General features: G+C 40.9%; 1 protein-coding gene across 6 annotated transcripts in view; it reads left to right on the top strand.

The window, feature by feature from the left end:
- The window catches only part of thrab (thyroid hormone receptor alpha b), a 240,256-nt gene that overhangs the window by 69,308 nt on the left and 147,798 nt on the right, over positions 1–23,150 (top strand). For 5 of the 6 annotated variants that reach the window (XM_085169644.1, XM_085169641.1, XM_085169643.1 and 2 more), the window contains one exon: positions 4,509–4,591. The exons of the other annotated variant lie outside the window; for it this stretch is intronic. The gene's annotated coding sequence lies outside the window, so the exon portion shown is untranslated. The remainder of the gene's footprint in view (positions 1–4,508; positions 4,592–23,150) is intronic. 6 annotated transcript variants of the gene reach the window in all.

Here is a 23,150-nt window from a genome sequence, read left to right on the forward strand (position 1 = left end):
TGTATCACCTGTTCTTTTTGCGCGTCACGATCGGAGGCAGGGATATTAATGAGAAGCTCATATACTGCCATTTGTAATCTCTGCTACCTGCTTATCTTTTATTTGCTCAGACAAATTACTCAAGTAATGATGTTCGGCTCGGGTGATATTTTTATGCCCGTGTTTAAACACCACAGCAATAGTAGTGCAATAAAGGTGCAACTGCTAAAGCCGGTTGTTGGCTATCAAAAATAGATTCATCGATGCTGATAAAGAATCGAGCTGTCTAATGCTCAGTGCAATAAAGCCTTCCTAGTATGCGTTACTCCATGTAAGTCCTTTGTTTTGTTTAGCACTTAGGCGTTATCCAATGAGCTTCAAGCTCTGTGGATTTTCTTTCCGAATTACATCTTCTTTTTGTGTTCCAACTCTTTTAGAATAAAGCACCGGGTTTTCATATATAGCAAAACCAAAATCTGGAGAGGTGCTGTCTCCTTACATGTAGCAAGAGAACGTGTAAGGGAACGAGACTCACAGAGTGAGATCTTGGTTAGATGAGCCTACAAGTGCGTGAATAAAGTTTACATTTTGATTTACATCAAGCTATAGCTTAGCAGGGTGCTGGTGTAGCTCACCTGGTTCAGCAGTTGACTATATGGTAAAGGGTACAGTGTGTGTGCCCCTACCCTCTCCCTGATTTCCAGTCTACACTCTAATAAAAACTCTAAAAATAGCTGTTAATTCTCTGATATGTTTCACATGTTGATCCTGAACGCAGCTCATTGCTTTAAGTCAGTTTTGGAGTCTGATTGGTCCTTTATGATTTTTGGGGAGCTCAGCACGGTGCATTATGGGAAATGTCGCATGGGAAGTAAGATGCTGCCGAAGAGTTTGCTGCAATGACTGCTAGCGTTGTTAATAAGTTAAAGCTTGGTACGTTTGGACCCTTCTTGCATAACAGCACTAGTATACGGCACAAAATAAAGTATCGTTAACTACAAACACCAACTTATTTCTGTCTCTTTTAAATAGATTTTATAATGTAGGTTTCTCGTCAGGTTTACCTCTTCTCTCTGCCACCTGTGATGATGCATATTTATCCCTCCCCAAGTCCTAAGAGCTGGCTTAGCATATGGATTAACTGAACAATCAAATGCATGGCTGCCAAACTCGATCACTCTTCATCAAATGAAGAGTATTGGTTGCAGAAACGTACATTTCTTCAACTTAGAGCTAATGTATCGAAGAGATGCGGTGTGAAGTTGTGCGTGATTGGATGATGGTACAATAAACATCTTTTTTTTTCTTTTCGTTTGATCAGTCCATGAGTGGGATTACTTTCAAAATGAAGTAGTAAGGCTTGGCCTCTCTGGTTCATTCTGTTAAAAATTAAAGGGCTTTTAATAGACCTCCCTGCGTTACAAGCATTAGGTAGCACTAACAAACTGCTTCTGAAATTAGTTCGCTGAGATTAGGTGTGGTGAGGTCTTGTGTAAGTTTTTAGGTCCATTATTTTATTGGCTACCACTGGAAGGAGACGCTAATGCTGTTCCCAAGCCCTGATAGATTGGGGGTGGGTTGCATCACAAACCTGGACAATAAGGAAAACACCCAGATCCATCTGCTGTAGCGACTCTTTGGGGAAAAAAGTGTAGCCAAAAGTACCCTTTAAGTTATTAGCTGTCACCGTGTTCCCAGCATAAAATGAAAATGAGAATAATCAATCCACGTAGCCTCTGCATATCTTTAAATTTTAATTTGTGAAGCAGCAACAACTGTGAGACAACATCTAACACCCAAAGGCCACCATTTCTGTTTCTCATTCCCGTTGATTGTGCCGCCAACAAGCTGTCTTTTAATGAATAACTTCATCATTATCTTTTCAGTGCAAGATATGATTTCATGTGTGCTGCCTGTCAGGTCAAGAGGAAAAGTGTCAGCGGTGATGTGCGTCTGCGACTGAATGTCATCAGATAATGATACAAGCTATGGAAATGTATCTAGTATGCCAAACAGAAGATTATGATGTAAAGATACCAAGTGTGTTCAGTTGTGTGTGGATGTCTCAGTCAGAGCTTTGAACGTATTTCTTTACCTGTCACATTGTTAACTACGCTCGGGAGGCATCTGTTTTCCGGACTTTGTTATTCTCTTGACATATAAGCATGTGAACGTATTTGTGTGTACGTAACAGTAGCGTCCTTAAAAAGGATCCTGATGTTTTGCACTGTTGACATTAGCTGTATTCAGATTATTGTTATTATTTTTACTTATTTTTAACTTTTTGCTGTGATCAATGATTATTCTGAGGCCTCATTTACCTGGGAAGTCAAAGGAGAATCGCAGTGGGCAAGGCAACGACGAACTCATTGGATAAGGTCTTCAAATCTAAGGACATTTCTTTGCCGATGAAAACATTGATTTTCACTTTTTTTTTTCTCCATGGGGACCTATAGTTGGGGAAAGTTTTCCTGGGGAAAACAGGACAGTCGATGCTGTCAAAGGATTTTATTAATACCATAGACAGCCACCAGAAGGACCAACAAATCAATCTTGGAAGAAATCAAGCCATCAACGTCACTGGAAAGACAAATAATAAAGATACGACACGCCAACTTTGAACTTGTCATCAGAACACAATAGTCATTAAAAAAGGACATCATTATTGGAAGAACAGTAGGAAAAAGGCAATGCGTTGGTTGGACGGCATTAAAACAATGACAAGAAGACTTCAAACTCCCACAGGATCAATGTTGCTGTACAAAGATTTAGATTTCTGAGGTGAATCTTTGCAGAGCCTATAACATATCCTGCATCCTTGTAAAAAGAGGATGACTGATATTTTCTGGCTGGAAATCAAACAAGAGGAACTGACAGTACCGGACAGCTCATTGACAATAGTAGCGGGCTGTGTCGACCCTACATGTAGTTGTGCATAAATCCCCAGGAAGGCCCAACCTTTTCCCTTCTTGTAGGAGTTGTGAAACTTGCCATGTCATTGGCATATTTTCTGACTACATTCCGGTTGAACTATGGTCTTCAATCTCAGAAACTCACATGCATTCATCTCAGCCTGTAGCCCCGCTCATGTGATGCTGTAAAACACTTTTTTTTTGTGCTTGTTTTTATTTTCACACAGTACACATTAATGTGGGCACCAACTTCTGCACCCCCCCACCTCCCACAGGGTGTGAGATACAGCATCTTATGAACATGGGCATGTGTTAAACATTTTTGCAGTTTATATACAATTAAATGCTAATAGAGTGGGAGGCTGGAGAGTTGGAGGGAGTTAAATAGCTGAAAGCATGAAGTCATGCAGAGTGACGATACAGAGGTCAGCACAATTGTGCGCATCGCCTATGGGGAGAGGTAGGCCATGGCTATACATGATTAGAGTGTGCGCGAAACTATTGTGAGCATAAATTTACTCCCATGCGTAGCTGAGCTACTGCGAGGCTCAATTATGTGTGGTTCATCCATGTAGCTGAGTCGCATCCTCTTGCATTCACTGCCTGTATGTATTAATTAATCATTTCAATCCCCCTTTTTCACGATCAAAAAATAAGCTAAATAAAATCAAACCATTTTGAGTTGGCGTTTTTATCCGACTGAGTTAGTGTTGTCCGAAACACAAACACACACAAAACATTATTTAATTTGCTTCTACCAGATCACTTCAGTTGATCTGATATAAAGGGCCTGTTCAGAATAAAACATCTCAATGTTAAATATAATTTACTTTAGTGGTCATAAATAAAGGCCAGCTCTATTATGCTTATAGCCTTTAGAAAAAGTGCAGGTATGCCTAGCGTGTATGCTCTCTCTCAGCTTGCTTTTTACTTGGCGTTCATCAGCATCGCCACGAGTTTGCAAGTACCTTGATGGTATTTGTTGAAGCATGAGTGGTAATTATTCAGTTTTTCTAATGCGATTGATTAAAATATTTAACTTGGCCGAGATGTCTGTTAATATTGCCCGGGATCTTTCGTTTATGTACAGTAATAGGTGTTAATATTGAAAGGTCTTTTTGTACAAAGTGTAATGAAGCCATGCAGACAGTAAAGTGAATACCTGCATAGTGTACTGGAGAGCTGTATACTCATATACCTGCCCCTTTGAAAGTTCAGCAAGATTCATGCTATAACGGCGCTTTGATGCCTATGGCCAAAGCCTCGAGTTAGACAATTCATTTGGTTGAAGGATTAGACTGCTAAGCTTTTTAGTGGTAAGCTGGTCACATGAAGATCTAAAATTGGTTTTGATAGACAAGAAAACCTTGCGCCTCCTTTGGGGATTTTCCTCTCTTGAACTCCCAGACTCCTCCCATGTCATCCCTGACTTAGCAGTACATACATGCTTCAGTGGCCATGCGGATTTGCTTGTGCTCGAGTTGTGGCTATCTGTAGGATTTGGCTCACAGGATTCCTCTGAAAGCCTTTTCACTCCCTGGAACTTTTGGCCTGGTGAATGTTTTGCTTTTGTTGGCAAAGACACGAAGAATCACAGATTGTCTCTTCTGATTGCAGAGTCTGCGAAGACCTGTGTTGGGATAAAAGCTGTATTCAAATCTAAAGAAAGGGCAGTGGAGTGAAGGCAGCTGACAACCAAGGTAAGAAAAAGTTTGCGTGGCTTTGTGTACAACGCTGGCGGCTTGTATTAACTGTCAGACTTCGTCAATGGGATCTATTAGTCTAATGGTACTGTGATATGTTGACAGTGAAAAGGCTGGTTGATGGTTGGTGTTACTTTTCCACTGGAACACAGTGTCTCATTTCCACAGGTACAGAGTTGACAGGGTTTTTTATGGTTGTTTTTCAGGAGACTTGGAAGAGTTCTGTATATATAGTACATATGAACTGTACACTTATTGACTGGCACTCAATAAGTGACTGGTTCCCATGGTTTCCACCTGTCAATAATGTCCAGAACATTGGAAAACGATCAAAAATAATCCATCCGGAGCGTTTCCTCATCTTTCCAGACGAGCTATGCTAGCAAACCTGATTCTGTTTGCCACCTAAGCACCTCAAGGGTCACATGTGTTGTATGAACAAGCTCCAGACTTCATTTACAAAGGAAATCGCATGCTAGATAGTTTTGCATTTTGCATGTGCTTAATGATTCTTACATATATATGATCCTGTTTCCTGTGTATGCAGCGTTTTCAGTGTGGCAAATGAAAGAAACTACACTTTGAACATGTTGTATAAGAACAATAACAGTGTGTTTGGGAAGTGCATTATGTGTGCTATGCAAACACATTCTCAACTGGTGCAACATCCCTGTAGGGTTGTGGAGGGTTGAGGAATCACTCAGTCCTGACAAGACAGTAAATGTGGACATGGTGGAATTAACCTTGTTCTGCAGCACATTTTCTGGGCCGCTTCTTTTTTGTCTGCTGGCAGCGGGTCAGCGTATCGTCTGACAGTTTACAGTGCTGAAATTGCAACAGACAACGATTGTCCCCAAGAGCGGTGTCTTGCACCGTGTTGGATTTTTGCCTTTTATCATAACTGCTACATGTTAACACGCTGTGCCTCATTGACGAGTCGTGTCTTTGATTCAAAGCGGCGTTCCTGATGACTGATGATCTCTTTCTTGCTTTATGCATGTTCTCACTGTCTAACACCGCCCTGGTTGAAGGAGTAATTGGTCGAAGTCTGCTGAATCCTAATGAGGTTTTGAGTCTGATACAGAAGAAGTAAAAGTGAAAGATTCATATGTAATGACTTCTGTTGGCTGAGGAGTAGGAAACAATCAAGCGTTGAGCTGCAACCTAATAAATGTTAACAGCCTGTGTCTACAATCGGAAAGTGAGAGTAACCGCATATATAACGTTGATTAAATAAATGCATTAGAATGAGAGCTGGAGGCTGCTGACATTTCCAAGCTTTTATTTCTTTAGCTAATTCTCCAAATACAGGTGGTCCCAGGTCAGAACTTGAAGTTGACAAACTTGAATTACAGATTTGATATAAATCAGAGATTAACATAGAGACTCTGACATGTGGAACTGATATGGTGTTATTAGGGCCATTGTTTTTCTGAGGATTCATAACTCAGTCGGTCTTGCTGAACTACACAATCACACCCAATCGGAGGGTGGCTTTGGGCACTGACACATCGATCTATATCTTACTTACTTTGGCTGATTACTGTCAACACTTTGCAGAGCCAAATTTCATTTTGACATTTGGGATAATGGCAGGAACGTGCTCCTCTGCAATGCATAAAAACATTCATACTGTAGATAAAGGGTAGATATGAAGCAGAGAAATTTGGGGTCCACTCATCTACAGCAGCTGAACGCATTGAATTAAAATTGTTAAAAAATGTTGGATGAAATTTTAAATAAGGTAGGGAAAAGTAGGAGAAGTTTGAATATTTTTTGAAAATCGTAATGTCTATATAGCTGAATCATCCAGGTTTGACTGTATGATGGTGGGTGCCACAGCTGGATGTGCTTCTCTTTTGAAACCTCACTGCACATTACTACGATGCCACATTGTTGATTGTTTAGTGTGGTAGCACTCCTACACACCTACATTGATCTGAACACTTTTGTTTCCTTTGTACCCAAAAAAATGTAAAAGTTGTGTGATAGCATCCGGCTACGTCGAAGAGCTAACTAGCATCACAATTATTAGAAAGTTGTCAACTGCCGCTTCCCCATTTCTATAGTTCTCTAATTCTGTGTGTATTATTAGTTGCTTTGAAGTTCTTCCTCTTTTTGATATCACATTGTTTGAATTTACTACATACACTGGGATAGTTACCCCACCTCCTACTAGCTTTATTGAGGTATAGTTACATAGTGAATAGGACATAAAATGGTCATTTTCGGTTGGATTTTATTGTACTCAAAGCTGAGTCCATTAGCCTGCATCACACTTTAAGATTTGTTTTAGTGACAGCAATAGTAGGTTTTGTAACAATCAATCCATCCATTCATCCAACCATCCATGATCTGCCGTCATCTGTTTTACTCTCTGCAATAGTCCTTGCAGAGATCCCCAGCAGCAAACGCCTAAAATACCTCACCTAGAAGACACCTGGTTAGGTGCCTGAACCACCTTCAAATAGTGGCTCTCTGAGGCCCTCTTGAATGACTAAGCTCTTTCCTCTATCTCTCAGGCAGAGCCCAGACACCCTTTAGGTACAGACTGATAGAATGAGATCACAGCAGAAATGAGCTTTCTCAAGAGTAGGTGAGAGTAGGAACGCAGATCATCTGGTAAATCTGCAGCTTTGCTTTCCTGCTCTTCACCACAACAGACTGATACACAACCTGTGTTATTGTCGTGTCATGTCAATCTACTGCTCACTTGCCTCACTTGTGAGCAAGATCCAGAGATGCTCAAACTCATCTACTTGGAAGAAATGGTTAGAAATCTTTCTAATAGCTTAAAATGTGTCAAATATAGGGCGTTATTACTTCTGCGTCATTACTTCTGACTAAAAAGGGTGGAACTGATATTTAGGTGTGGTACTGAGATTATGTATTGCAATTGCATTTTGATTAGAAACAGAATGATGACGTGACGCACATTATAGTAGGTATCAGTGCAAACATACCAAGTGCATTTTAGATACATAAAATGGGCCTGCCTTCTGACATAAACTTGAATCAAAGTTCTTGAATCCAATGGTCAGGTTTGCTGGCTGTGTGAGAACACAGATTACCCATAACACACAGATAAACTCTGTAACAGCAAGATAAATATCTGTAGTTGACAGAGCCTACCGCAGTTTCTGAATTGTAGACTAAAAATGAAACGCCTGGCGTCTGAGTGTTTTGTAGTTTGCTAATTGCTATTACACCAGAAACCACAATGCAATTCTTTTCTAATTATAGTAAATTGACTTTTCTGTTGTGCTGCGCCGAGCGACTAAATCAAAACAAAGCAATCTCTGTCAGCGGATTGAGCGTCGGGCATCGCCTCTGTATACCCTCGTGGCTCTCAGGTGGCAGAGAGAACGAGCAGAGCCACTCCCTCCCCATCTGTCGTGCCCGTCAGGGGAATCACCTTCTCGCTCTGACACGCACTTGCAAACAGACGCACACACACATCAACCTGGGAATGCATTCACAGCTACAATCATAAAGAAGAGCAAGCGTAATCAAATGAGCATCCACAAGCTCACGGTCGCTGATAAAACAAATGGGACGCATTCCGATTCACGCAAAGATAATCTGCGAGCTTTGCTTATCTGCAGACAGGATGTACCTGGGCATGTGTAAAGCAGGATAGGCAAAGTGTGAGTGGGCTGAAAGCCAGTGGCTGAATTGCTTTTTTTTCTTTGACAGTTTGACTCACCACCTGCCTGGGTAATCCCAGCGTTCGCTTTTGGACAACTCGCGTACCAAGCAGCAGTTTCACTTTGATTGAATTGAATTCGTCAGATGGCCATTCAGACCTTTGCTGCCACTAACGGGAAGACGTAAACTGTATGACAGTTAAAGCTGCGTAGAAGAGAGACACAGTGACATTTAAACCGAAACCATTTCAGTCAGACAGATGAGCGTTCAGGCTATCTCTGTATTAATGCTGTCTCATTTTCTGTGACATTTGAATGAGCTTTTTTCCCCTCCACAGTGATCAATAAAGTAACTTAATAACCTGCCTCGAGACTCTAGGACGTCTGGACAGAATAGAGTAGCGTCAATTTAGTGCAGTTTTATTCTGTAAGGAAGTAAGGGATTCATTTGATATTTGCAGGAACAATGGAAACAATAACTGAATAATGACACTGGCTAATACCAGGTGCGGGTTTACCTGTGTTTTGGCTGGAAACATGGGTGTCAGCGAAGCAGTAGAGACATGACACTGTTATCTTATTGTGGGTTTTTTCTTTCTTTCTTTTTGTGCAGCGCAAGTGCTCTTTGCTTTCCAGCATATGGGTTTATTGTGTTGTAAACAAGGGGCAGCTATAATGTTAGGCTGCAGCATTATCGAGGTAGCGTGTGTGGTATTTTTATGAAACCGTGTGGTTTTTAGGACGGCTCTCACATTCACTCACGGGAAGTGGTTTTTGCCTCTTTTCTGCAAAGCACAAAATGTTCCTCTTTCGCAGGTCTCTTGATACTTATTTCATTCATTTCTTTGTGATCACGCCAACATCTGTATTAAAGACGAGCTCTGCTTGGGGTCAAAGCGGAAAAGTGCAAACCGCAATTGGTAAAGATTAGAAAGGTTTTGCGGTGTAACGTAGCTACCCCCGAGGGCCGTGTTTGTATTTGAACTGTAGTTTATTGGTGCCGCACAGAAAAAAAGATAACGTGAAATATATATTAAATATATTTTACCAACACAGCCTGTTTAGATTGTCTTTCAACTGCGTTCTTTTCATTACATTGATTTGTACTGCTTTGTTGTAGACATTGAAGATAACTGGCACAATGGCACAACAGGGAAGGAAATAGTACTCAGCACTATCTACTCTTCTTCCTGTCCTTTGTTTGTTGGCCCCACTTCAGTGCTAGACTTTTAATCTTCATATATGAAGGCGCTCTAGTTAAAAGTTAAAGTCCAGGGAAGCCTGCGCTCACCGAGATGCACTCGCTCACCCTCTGAAATACTTACTGTGTGGCCCAAACGCAAAATAAACAGACCAGACGAGAGACGCACCGGGAGTATATTTCCCACTTCGAGCAGCACGGGGAGAAAGAAGTGACGAGAGAGGGAGAGCCTTGTTCACATACACTCACTAGCCATTTCATTTGGTATACTTTGCTAGTATTGAGCCCGTTTTGCCCTTAATTCCTCATGGCATAGATTCAACAGTCCTGAGAGATTTTGGGCCGTATCGACATGACAGCATGTCACATTTCCTGCAGGTCTGTAATGTAAATCTCCTGTTTGACCACATCCTAAAGGTGCTCTGTATGATTGAGATTTGGTGACTCAGTTTCCTCAGCTGACAGGCGTGGCAGTCGGTGTGGTCTACTGGTGCTGCAGCCCATCTGTTTCAACGTTTTGGGCGTATCCTGCATATCTCGGCTGTAATGAGCGGCTATTTGAGTTACTGTTGCCTTGCTGTCACCTTGAGGTGTCTTTAGAGATGCAGCAGTAACTCAAACGAGCAGACGCTCTCCTGCAACTGAGGTATGCAGACGAGCGTCTGATTATCGGCTAATTAATAAAAAATTTAAAGGTGATCGTGCTTTTGCTGTAGTTGCTCCAAAGTTGTGGAATGATCTACCCTTGCATGTTAGGCAGGCCTCTTCTCTTTCTGAATTTAAAAGTCTTCTTAAAACATATTTATTCGCTGAAGCCTTTGGCATTGATTAGAGGGGTTGACTCAATTTGTTTTAACATGTTTCAATTTATTTTAGTCTTTTAGTTATTTATTTTATCTTATCTCATTTTAATTTTCTTTACTTATGCTATTAGCATGTACAGCACTTTGTGAACTCTGGTTTTATGTTAAAGTGCTTTATAAATAAAGGTGGTATGGTATGGTATGGTAATTATGGTGCTGTTGTTTATCACCTTGAAGCAGTCCTCTGAACTCTAGCGTCAACGAGGCGTTTTTGCCCATAGAACCGCTGCGTACTGGGTAGGGATGGTTGTGTGGGGAAATCCCAGCAGAGCAGCGGTTTCTGATATCCAAATGTCTCTGTAATCACACAGTTGCATTAACCTCTGATTTAAAATTCAAAACAATAGAAGTGTAAAGGTGCAGAGGTGCTAGCATGAGGTTGCACGGTACGAAACAAAGCAGAGCTAAACACAATCCACAGTTTTGATAGCTCGTTTTAATCGACCAGCTATCGCAAAATGAAAATCTGGATCTCATATCATAACTGTTTTAACATTTTCTTGGGGGGAATAAAAGCTGCATCAGAAGAAGAAAGCCAAAAAATAGATTCAATTCTGTAGCTTTAAGTCCTGCACAATCTCAACATTTTAACAATAAATGATCCAAAATTTCATTTGCAAATGCTTTTGAGGGACTCCTCAAACATGTTTACATTGACTTGTTTTGCTATCGTGTCACACTGTAACTGAAAAAAAAAAAGACGTTAGATTCATTTAAAATAGGCAGCAGCTCACAGCACAGGCAGTGCACTTTAATCGGCTACAGAACTGACTTCTCTTTTCTATTCCTCCCGCTTTGTAAGCCGTGATTGCAGCCACATGCCGTTGTTCCATTCCGATTACATACTGCAACACTAAGTCTTCACCAGGCTCTTTGAATTGCTTGTCACTGCAACAGCTCCTGTCAGACAGCCAACTGTATTTCCTGGTGTGAAACAGATATGATTGTATCGACTGCTATCTAGTTTCAAAGTAACAATGAGGCAGTTCTTTTAGCAACCCAAGCTGGAAACATTTTTCTAAGTTCACAGGTTTCACGGGGAGCTTGTGTTTCCAAACACCGCAGCGGCAGCAAATCTGACAGGAATACAAGTTTCTTTAAATGTTGACATTTTAATGCATCCAGATAACAGACAGGTTAGTGGAGTCCTGAGGTTTTGCACACTCAAAATAGCAAACATGCTCGTGCAGCTTTTTCCAAAATAGCATTATGTGTAAACAGTCTGTCAGGTGTCAAAAACCAGCCGAGGGGCCAGAACTACTCCACTAATAAAAGCCATTAATTACTCGAATTTGTCTACTTTGTAAAAATCTTGAGCCACCCCCCATTTCTTTATGTTTTGTTTCCAAGGAGCCAGACCCTCTTGTAATTTTTTAAGTGGTCTTGAACAATAGTTTTCTGGGATTATTGAAAGTCTTTCAAAGATTTCTTTTGGGCATTGGCTGGAATGTTTTTGTTTTTTTGACAAACCTGGATATATGGAAGATAACAGAAGGTGTAAAAGGCCTCAAAATATCTACAGCAGATGAACAGTAGCTAAAAGGCATGTGCCTAGGAAACAGGAAAGATGCATCTAGTCCTTCAGTTGATCCACCTGCTGTTGAACGAAACCTCATCGAAAGTCACATCTCTGAATTGGAAGGAAATGTGGAACAAAATTACTTAATAACTGAACTGAAAATCAGTAGGGGTGGGGGAAAAAATAGATACTGTGTAGTATCGTGATATTTTGTTTGCTAATAATGTATCGATACAGGGACAGCAGAAATCGATATTTTGTTACAAAAAAGGTTTTTGTGCTCTGACTTCAGAGCATGTTGATCCTTTTTCTGAGCAAGAATCCTGACATTCCTTCACTGTCCAAATGTGTTTAACTTGTTTTTGGCAGCAATAAACATGACAGTTTACTTATTTTAATTTAAGACATGTTTTATTTTAATTAAGTTTAAAACTTTTTTATTTAATGTAAAATTGTATTTTGTTTTAATTTACTTTCAAATTCTTCAGTTGCTGAAGGGGCTGCATAGTTTTCATAAATTGTATAGTTCAGAATAGCTATAATTGTACCAGATGGTTGCGTTCAGTTAAGTTGGACTAGACTGTAATACAAACCGTTCAAGTTTGTCAACAATAAAACTGAAATGAGAGAAAGACTGAGTGTGAGACTTTGATATTAGATAAAATAAATATTGCTAAAGTTTACCTTTATGTACAGAATCTGAATATCGCAAAATATTTTAAAAAATTGCAATAATATCGTATCGTGCGTTAAGTATTGTGATAATATCGTATCGTAGGATGTATGGTGATTCCCACCTCTAAAAATCAGTGAAAACAAGTCTTATAGAGTGAATAAATCAAATCTGATTTTTTTTGGATCAAATCATCAATAATATGCACAGACAAGGTCCAGGAAAGAAATACAACGTCTACAGCCATCTGTAAAACACGATGGAGGCTTTGTCTTGGTTTGGGGCAGAATTTCAGCAAGTTTTGTTGGAGATCTTGTCAAAATCAATTGAATTATAAACTGTCATTGTGCAATATTTGAAGCAGTTTGTAATTAGAAGGATCAAAAGCCGCTAACAAAGACCCAAAGTTCCAAAGAAGAACTTTGAAAGCCCTTCAAGAAGCCTGAAAAACTATACCTGAAGACTATTTAAACAAATGACAAGAAATCTTGCTTAAGAGAGTTTAAGCTTTGATGAAGAATAAATGTAGTCATGCCAAATGTTGACTTTTAAGCTTGTTGAAATTGCTGCATCTGTTTCCCTTGCAAAGAACTAAAACAATTTGTCACCGCTGGTTTAAATAAAGATAAAATGAAATTAATAGTTTCAAGTAATTGCACACATTTGATTTAATGGCTGTTTTATGAATACTTTATACTCCATTAAGCACCAAACCCCAGTTCACATTTCCCTCCTGTTTATTACATGGGTGGATTTAGTTCTTTTCACTTGAAAAAAATCCGTGCCCCCTCCCCACTTGTTAAAGTGGTGTCAGTTGAGTCACGTAACAGGTGCAGCAGGCAGTGATATGATCACAAGATCCTGCCCAAACATTTTGGCCCCCCCCGCCATGTTATATATGTAGTATACAGTCCAGCCTGTCCTTGTGGTGCCAGAAAACACGCTCAGCCACACCAGACAGATCGTTTTGTTTCTCTGGCTAACGTTGCCCTGCCTGTGTTTGGTCTCGCTGTCACGGTTCAGCGATATGGGACTATAGATAAAGGTAACATATACCTTGTGATGTCTTTCACCTCAAGCTAAGGACCAAAACATCTGAGCTGCTGCTGCTTTACAAGTTTAATGAATACGCCTTCAGCATGGATAAGAAGCACTGTACATTAAATGTTGATTGGATAGAAAGTAGGTCATTTTGTTGCATAAGCTCTGAGGGAGTACATGCAAGAACATGCTGGCTTATATTTTTCTATACTGAGTGTTTATCACAGCATGTGGTAGTGGTGGTGGAGCGTTAGTGCGCAGTGTTGATGTTAAATGCAGTTTGTGCCATCTGCCCAGAAACTGCATTTCTATGTGGTCACCTCTCTGAGAGTCCAGACAGAAGCCTTTATATATTTGTAATGATGTAAAGAGACAGAGAGAAGAAGGAACGATTAAAAAAACCCGACAGAGACGTTGGAAAGAGACTTGAGGAAGGGGAAGAGGAAAGAAGTGGCCTGTGACCGGTGGGCAGCGTTAACCAGTTTAGAAAAAGGCATTCCAGCGCTTTTGTTGTCGGGCCACAAATATTCCAGTCTTCCCTTCCTACTCCTTTGCCACACAAACAAAGTGAACTCCGGCAAAGGCGGAGAAGAGAGAAGACCTTTAAAGGTCTCGCGTACAGTGGACATCATTGTGTCCCAACTGTTAGCGCTACACTTTGTTTGGCTTGAGTTTCAGCCATACATGTGTATGAGATTTTATTAAAGACAGACTAAGGAGGAAATTGAGTCCAGCCTCAGAACTTTGTTTGCAGATGTGAATGCACGCACAAACACCACAGGCGAATGTTTGCTCAAATACGTCGAGTATATTCAAATGTATTTCTTAACCTCCGAAGACCCGAACTCTTCCACGGCATGCATTTTTAATTTCTCTTTGATATTTGGGCTGATTGGGGCCTGATTTATTTTATTTTTTTACCTAATTTTAGTTTCTAAGAAAAATGAGAGCCACATATGAGGATATTTATTTAAAATTTCGATAGAACAGTAGCAGTATAATGTCCTCGTAAGTGGATATCAGGCCCTTGTAGAGCAAAATTGAGTATTTTGGTCTAAGTAACCCAAAATGTGATGTCCACATATGTGGACGCCGGGTCCTAGGAGGTTAAGCTTTCAAGCACATAGTGAGGAGATGGACGCAGGAAGGTACTGGTGCACCTTTTGTACTGTATTTGGATGAGTTCCAGGTCATTGACCCGAGTCCTCCACTTTCTCATTAAAGATACAATTCTAGAATCTGAGCAGACTCAACATGCCGTGACTACTAAAAGCCATATTGGGACATTTTCCCTCCACCACTGGAAGGAGACCTATAGGAGACCAGATTGTGAAATAAAGTTGAATAATATTGACACATTTTTTTTTAACTTATTGCTTGGTTGAACATTAACTGGGTATATGCTTTACTTTTTGGCAACTTGATGACAGCAACAGAGAAGGTATAAGCCCAAACGTATGGTTTCAGATTATATTACAAGTCTTATTTTCTCTCACTTTAAAGCCTCTGCTTTGCTTTGTCTTAAAGCTAGCTGTTATAACGGTTGCCATTTTTTAAATTGTTTGATGTCTCGCTAAGCTGGCAGCTAGGGATGGGTACCGGTATCCGGTGCCATGATGGCACCGGTTCTGACATAAACGGTAGTAACCAGACCGAAAAGCAGCGAACATTTCGGTGCTTTATTTCGGTGCTTTTTTTTCCTGATACACTTTCTTCTTCCTTACATTTGTATTGGCGGTTGGCAAACAACTGAAAGGTGCATTACCGCCACCAACTGGTATGGAATGATACACTTTAGATTCTAGCCAATCATTTTACGTTTCCGAGGATAGTAGGCGGGTCCAAGTACGTTCTTTTAGAGCAGAGCTACAGATTAAAAATGCCCAAGGCGAAGCGGTCAAAAGTCTGGCTGTACTTCACAGCAAAAGATTCAAACTCAGCAGCCTGCAACAAGTGCTTTAAGCTTATACTGTGATACTGTCAAAGGAAGTAACACCTCAAATCCGATGAAACACCTGGCGACCATAGCCTTTTTTTAAAGTCGAGAAATGCGCCGTATTTGATAGCTTGCTGCGAGACCTCACACCATGCACATCTACTGCCAGTGTGGTGCCTGTTTTCGGACCAAGAGTTAGCAACATCCCCCAAAAACCCGAAGAGTAGAGTCCTGGCCCCTAGCCCTGCCAGTGTAGCAGAAATGATGAGGATGATGATGCAGCAGCAGCCGTTCTTCTCTGCGTGAGTAGCTTAATGTTGTTCATGTGTAATTTACGCTGAGTAGGCTAACCACTTTATTACATTAATGCACGTAAGGTGAACTAGCAAACATCATCATAGCTACATGCGGCTGTCTTCTTGTTTGATGGCAGATACTCCCTTCACCCTCGACAAAAAGGCTAAAATGACCAAAGAAAAAGTGGAAAACAGCTAAACATGAGAGGTTTTTGGACAAAGTTTGTGTTTTTTCCATTGTTTAAGCACTGCTTCCAGCCCAGAGTGATACCATATATGCCCCATAGCTGCAGAAAAGGCTAACATTGTTATCTTTTTACAAAAAAACAGCTGAACATGAGAGGTTTTTGGACCAATTTTGTGTTCTCCATTCTTTAAGCACCGGTTTGAGCACCGTTTAAGCACCGGCACCGTTTCAAAAGTACCGGTTTGGCACCGGTATCAGATAAAACCTAAACGATACCCATCCCTACTGGCAGCTGATGAATTATCTCCATTATATCAATTGCCCATGTGCCGTTTGGCAAAGTACCTAATCCAAGTCTGTCAGGGTTAGTTTAGCTGTAATTCTGCCAATGTGGTTTGACAAACTTCTTCTGCGTGGATGTGTTTGTGTGTGCAGGTGCTGTCAGAAACTTTGTTCAGCGCTTGTCCGTTAGTCAGATAGGCCTGCAGTGCACACGCTTCTTTTTCCACCAAATATTTGAGAATTTTTAAGCTTTTTTTTATTTATAATGCACCAAATCACAACAACAGCCACCTCTAGGTGCTTTACATTGTAAGATCAAGACGCTACAATAATACAGAGAAAACTCGAACAATCAGATGACCCCCTGTGAGCAAGCACTTGGCAAAAGGGGGAAGGAAAAACTCCCTTTTAGCAGGAAGAAAACCTCAAGCAGAATCAGGTTTAGGGAGGGGCAGTCATCTGCTGCGATGTGAGGGGAGAAAGACGGGGTAAAAGACGAGAGAGCTACAGATTAATAATAACTAAAGTTTAAATGCAGAATGGTGTATAAAAAAATCAGTATGGCTCATATTTCATTGTTTTTTCGTTGCTAGGCTATCCGGTCGTTAAGTGATGACATGACGAATCCTACTTCCGGGCCTAAAGTAGTCTGCGTTTAATATGGCTTTTGTGTTGTTAACATGTTTAATGTTTTGTATTTTCTTCTATTTAATCTCAAAAAGCTCCTAAAACAGTCAGTGATCACTATTGACCTCCCTCGGCTTTTATTACCGCTAATCATTTATTGAAGCTCAGTTTTTAAAACCTTAGGATGTATCTACAGCCCAGCCCATGCAGCAGTATATGAATGACTAACCTCGTATTGTGGATGGATTATCTCAGTTGTTCTCCTGGCTGAAGTTTAGTCCTTTGACAGCATCCTGCCATGCCATTACATTTGTTCCTGACCACCGAGAACACTCATATTAACTTTTATCGAGTGGAAAAAAAGTTAGCTTGTTTATATTATGCTAACATAGCTGTGTCGCTAGTGATCACGTAGCACATCATTAAATACCAGCTAGCCAAACTTCAGTAACCCTACAAACGTCACTGCTGTTTAGTTTTCTGTCTTCATTTATGTTGGAAGTGATAACAGAGCTGTACGTTTTAATTTGTTTCCAAAACCCCGCAGTCAGGACATGCTATATTGTATTTAGATAGAAGCTAGCAAGCTAACTTCCTGCTAACTTCTAACTCCGTTAAATGTCATAAATTCCGTTTTCATGGATGCCTGGATGTTAAACTCAATTGTTACACCTGGTAGAGCAGAACGCTGATCATTTTATTAAAGATGAAAGACTTTAGACAGTTTTTCAACTCTCAGTAATGCCATAGTGATCATTTGATATATGGACCTGCAACGGAGTTTAGGCCCAGACACGGCTAGTGACGTCAGACTTAACGACCGGATAGAGATTAATTAAGTTGATTATATTCGTGTGACCCCACCTCACCCTAGATAATAATCTGTGTGTATGAGTGTCCATTTGGATATTGCTATAAGTAGAATAGGCGACTGATAATTTGGGGGTAAAAGAAGTAAAAGATTTGGGATGAAAGAAGTTTTACTCTCAAGCAGAACAGAAAAGAGAAGCGACTGGAGACAAATCTCACAGTGAGTCAACTTTTGAACTATTAGCTGATTGAGATTTACTCGGATTTGTTGTGAGGATGCTGGATTATGGGATTGTACAAACGCAGTAAGCAGCTCACTTTGCAGCATGGGTTGTCTGTGGAGTCTACGGTGAAATCCGAAGAAATGATCAGCTCTGTGGGGTGCACCAGAAAGAGTCTGCTCCCTGTTTTCATCCAGCTGTCCATTTCTCAAAGTTATTAAATTCAATTGTAAGAAGTTTACCCAACAAAGTGTACAGTAGCAGCTATAGCAGTGCTTTTTAGTGTGAATAAATGAAGCCCTAATGTGAGCCTGAGTATATACTGATCAGTCTTAGTTATTACACACAAAGTCTATTTCAAGACCTGGTGGGGTTAGGCTACCCTAACCCCACCAGGTCTGGGTGTATAAGGTGTCTTAGACTCGTTAACATGGGCCTTGAGCCATCACTGGGCACTTCTTGCAGGATGGTGGGACACACTGTGCTGCTTAGGGAGTGTCTTTACCATAGGATGGGTGGTGGGTTGTTTTATAACATGGATGAAAGACCCCTAAGTGCAGAACACTTAACTGTGACTAAGTGATCACTGTTACTAACTTCACCTGTCAGGGATTTTAATCTGTGTCTGATCTGCGTGACTGTACATCCCAGTGTGTGTGCCCACATTTGTATCAATTGCTGTAGTTGACTCTTTATATATGTCTCCCTGTCTGTTTGTAACCCTATTTGTGTTTGTGTCTTCTTGTGCCGTGTCTCTGAATGCGTCTCATTGTGTTCATCACTGCCCGTGTGTGGACTCCCAAGGCTGTGTGAGTTCATTGTGCGTGTCTCCGCCTGTTTAGACAACGCCAGTGTTCTCCGTACGCGGAGAGACAACTGCAGAGGCATGCACTATGCATGCTTATGTGGTCAGAAGCCTATGTTTTATGGAACATACTGTACTAAGCTGCTCTGCTGCAGTAAAGGGGCTATAAATAGAAGGTGCTGATAAAGAGTAAGAAAAAAGGGGGCATGGCGTGAAATAGACTCACCAAGCCGGTTACTGTTTAAACACTCAGACAGCTTAAAGAACACCAGACTGGGCTTAAACCAACACTACGGTAGATTATATAACCGTGAACAATATAAAAAGCACAGTCAGTATTGAGTTTCAATTGATGTGTCTATATTTATAGTACGGGTTTGGCTTTCATTACCTGACGTATTTATGATTTTCATTAGTGAAGGAACGCAGAGTCATATATGTTAACTGTGAAGGCTGAAACCACATGGAGGTCTGCCAGATAGGTTCACTGGGAGAACAATTCAACTATTCTTCACCAGCACAGTTGGCCAGCCTTACCTGGCATTTGCACCGGACCTCATTTTCATGTGTTGTTTTGAAAGGAGGACCTTTTTCGTCTTTGACTTTGTATGCTTCGGTTGTTTGTACAGTAGCTGCAGTCATCACAATGCACCGCCCATGCATCACCAATCCACAAACGGTCATCTCAAGACAGTTTATATTAGAAGTATCTCAACAAAAGGGCTGCGGCGGAGAGAAAGTTCTCACTTTCAACAGGAAGACACCTCCATCAGAAACAGTAGGGCTGCCACAAACGATTATTTTGATAGTCGACTAGTCACCGATTATTTTTGCGATTAGTCGACTAATCGGATCATGCATCCATTGGAAGTAAAACGTACAGCTTATTGCACCAACACGCATCTGCTCTTATATAACTATCATTGGCTTACAGCTTTAAGTGTTTAAGGTATGTGCTAACTAAAAATAAAGACAAGATGATATTTTATTAAATTTTAATGAAATTTGCAGATTGTTTCGGTGAAGTTTAATAAACTCCTTGCTATCTAAAATATAACGGGACACCGGAGTATATTCTCGAGCATCTCACACTTCTGATAATCAGTTGTCTGCTTGACGTTTATTCAGCTGTGTAAAAACTATAACTTTAATCTCAGCCAAACCGATTTACTCAGGAACAAATAAAATACTGAAAAAAAGCCAAACAATATGATTTTTAAGTTATCTAAGTGACTTATGTATGTTTAACCTGAGTAGCGAAAGACGGCGGTGGGTTTGAAAACGATTTGCCAGAGACCGGTGTTCTCACGTCATGGCTCTAGTGAGCCTAGCCCCCGGCTAACTATCGAGCTAGTGGGTAACAGACGTCTCCGAAAACGTCGGAGCGCTTTTGAAAGTATGTGGTGTCTTGATAAACTGAGCAGATATTTGAGGTTTACACAGCTACATTCTCGCCTGAAAATATGTTAAACGTTTATTTTGTGACCCAGAAAGAATAATAAGAGTAATATTAAAACTAACAAGCTGCCGCCATTGTTGGAAACTGAGCTGGACTGCGCTATGAATTCTGGGACACAGCTTCTTCTTCCGGGTTTACCGGCAGCTGGCATCCTTGTACATGCAGTGCTGCCATCTTCTGTTTCAGTCCGTTATTACACTCTTAAATCCTACTACTTATTCCTGCGTCTTTTGTGATCTTACAAAGCTTCAAACGACGCATCGACTATTAAATCAGTCATCAACGATTTTGATAGTCGACGTAATCGTGACAGAGAGACGACTAAGAAACCGACAGAGAGACGACACAGAGAGAAGTTAATAACACGCTGAAGTGGCACGTGAGTGGAAAAGGAACGCTTCATGCATCATGGGAAGTCCCCCGAGCAGCATAAATCAGGGATAGTCCCTAGACTCGACCCAGCCCCCAACTGTAAGTTTAATCAAAATGAAAGTATTAAGGCTGATCTTAAAAGTAGTGTGTTTCTGTTTCCTGAACCACCATTTACTTGAACTGGTGGTGTGTTTTAAACTCACAGATGCCAGGAAGAACAAGGGAAAGTATTTATTTTTAAGACAATAAATTTAAAATTTTGGTGATTGGAGGATAGTAAAACATCTTTAGCCAAACTTAACTTTGATCCAAGAATCTGGTGTGGTCTCGCTCTGAAAAAGACCCTTGGAAAACCCGGAGAAACCCCAAAAAATAACATAAATAATTTTCTTATTTATTTATTTATATATATATTTTTAATTTGATTTAAGGATGATTATGTCCTGTCCAAAACAGAGAGGGGGATTAACAAACCCTCACCCAGACTGATGAGCATCTAATTAGCATCAGCTGATTTAGTGGAGGCGCGCTGCCTGGGTGGCAAGAGGCGCAACACATGATGCCCTCTCGCTCGCTCCTAATTCTCCAGACAATTAACTCTGCTGTTCTGATATGAGCACAATCCAGCATCAAACAGATTGTGTGCTATGGAACTGGTAAGCAACTCGCATGCACCTCTGGAAATGTCTGCAAAAGTTCAGGGATGGAGTGCATGTGCGAAAAACATTTTCAGGACAGTTATGAGGGATTTTCCCTGCAGTGCAGTGTGGTCACCTCGAAACAGGACAAGTCGGTAATATATCACACCTTCTATCTATAGAAGCGTCATGATTTTAAAGAACAAGTCATAGTTGATGATTTGTCACGACTACAATTAGTTTAAACACATTGAAACTGGCAGGAAATGCGTTTTACAACAGCAAAGGTTTCCGGTGGCTGAGCAAGAGAGAGGAGGGGTATCCTATCCCTGCCATGAGCGACATACTCACAGGAGGAGGTGTTTTAAATCAGCGGTCCCCAACCCCCGGGCCTCGGACCGGTACCGGTCTGTGAGTCGTTTGGTACTGGGCTGCGAGAGTTGAGGCTCAGGTGTGAAATGTATAGTTTTCAGGGTTTTTACCGGTTTTCACCGTTATTTTGTTATCGTTTTTATCTTTTACTCGGTTTTCCTGGGTCTTTTCACGTGTGTTATGAATAAATTTTCTTTTTTTCGGTACCGGTACTAGTTTTATTTTGTTGTATTTATCCGCAACACCTTAAAGGCCGGTCCATGAAAATATTGTCGGGCATAAACCGGTCCGTGGCGCAAAAAAGGTTGGGGACCGCTGCTTTAAATTGTTCGTCCTCTGATCCAAAAGGTTACAATGGTTTACATGGATGGCTCTCCTAGCCTTAGAAAAAGATGAAATGCAAAGAGAACTGTGGGCTTGCACACCTGCTGCCCTTCTTTTGTTGTCTTATCATGTTGGGATTTTATGCTTTCAGAACAATATGTTGCAAAGACAAATCGAAGTTTTTGCACTCGAGCTTTGCAAAAGAATCACTGAAAAATTGATCCCAGATCTGTTCAGTCTCACTTTCACCTGTCTTGCTTTTCCACGAATCCTTGGCCTTGATCTTCCCTAGTCCCCCCCCCTTTGCTTCTACCTTCTGCTGTGCCTCCATAACACTCCTTCAGACTTTCTTTATGCCTTTGTGTTAACACGTGCGATACATGCACGCGCATGCACATTCAAACCATATCCATTTGGCTCCCTGCACACACTGCACCCCCAGTGTTCCCATTTGGAATTCTCCCATTCCCTCATTTCCAGAGTCCTGTTCTACCATAGCAACACTAGCATGTCTGAGCTCAAACACACATTTCATATTCACCACACTTCGCCCTCTCTCTTTCTCTTCTCTAAAGCCTCAGTTCTGGGCCTGTTTTTATGGCCAGCTCCCCGCTTACTGTGTTCCTTCAGGAATTTTGGCGCAGATTCAAACATCTTAAATCAAGTACAGGCTGCCACAGCAGCCCGGGCCCCTTCGCTCCTCGTCTTCCACCCCACATGTTGACCCCAGGGAGTATTTGTGTGCAGAAAGGGGGCTGACAATCAGGCCACTGACAACCTGTCCCAAGAAGACTTTGCCGCCTGTCACATCCCGTTCCCCCTGTCTCTTAACTCCTCCCTGTCCATCATTTTCCCACTCTTTTCCCTTCAGTTTGTTTTGTCACTATTGGATAGATTAACATTTAACTAACACTATCTCAGTCTCCTACAAGAATGGCTGATTTTGTAGTCCCAAGTTAAAATTTCAGAGAGATTAACATTTTTATATATGTCTGTGTATCATTGACGCCCAAGCACAATGTGTATAAACTTGAGCAATCTGATTGTTTTTATTATTTTGCTATTGTCTGTAGTTAGTGTTTGTGGGGTTTTTAAACTTTAATCTTGATCTACTTGGAATTTCGTTTTGTATTGTTGCAGAAACATTTCTTATAAACCAGTGCATTTGTTTGAATATCTTAAAGCGGTAGCCGGGTACATATCTCACCAGTCTGGCTCGATGAAATCAAGAGACTGTTTTAGGTAGACAGCGTCCCTACAAAGTCAGATTTTCAAACCTTTCC

The sequence above is a fragment of the Neolamprologus multifasciatus genome, chromosome 8 (assembly GCF_963576455.1).
Source record: "Neolamprologus multifasciatus chromosome 8, fNeoMul1.2, whole genome shotgun sequence".
Classification (NCBI taxonomy): Eukaryota; Metazoa; Chordata; class Actinopteri; order Cichliformes; family Cichlidae; genus Neolamprologus; species Neolamprologus multifasciatus.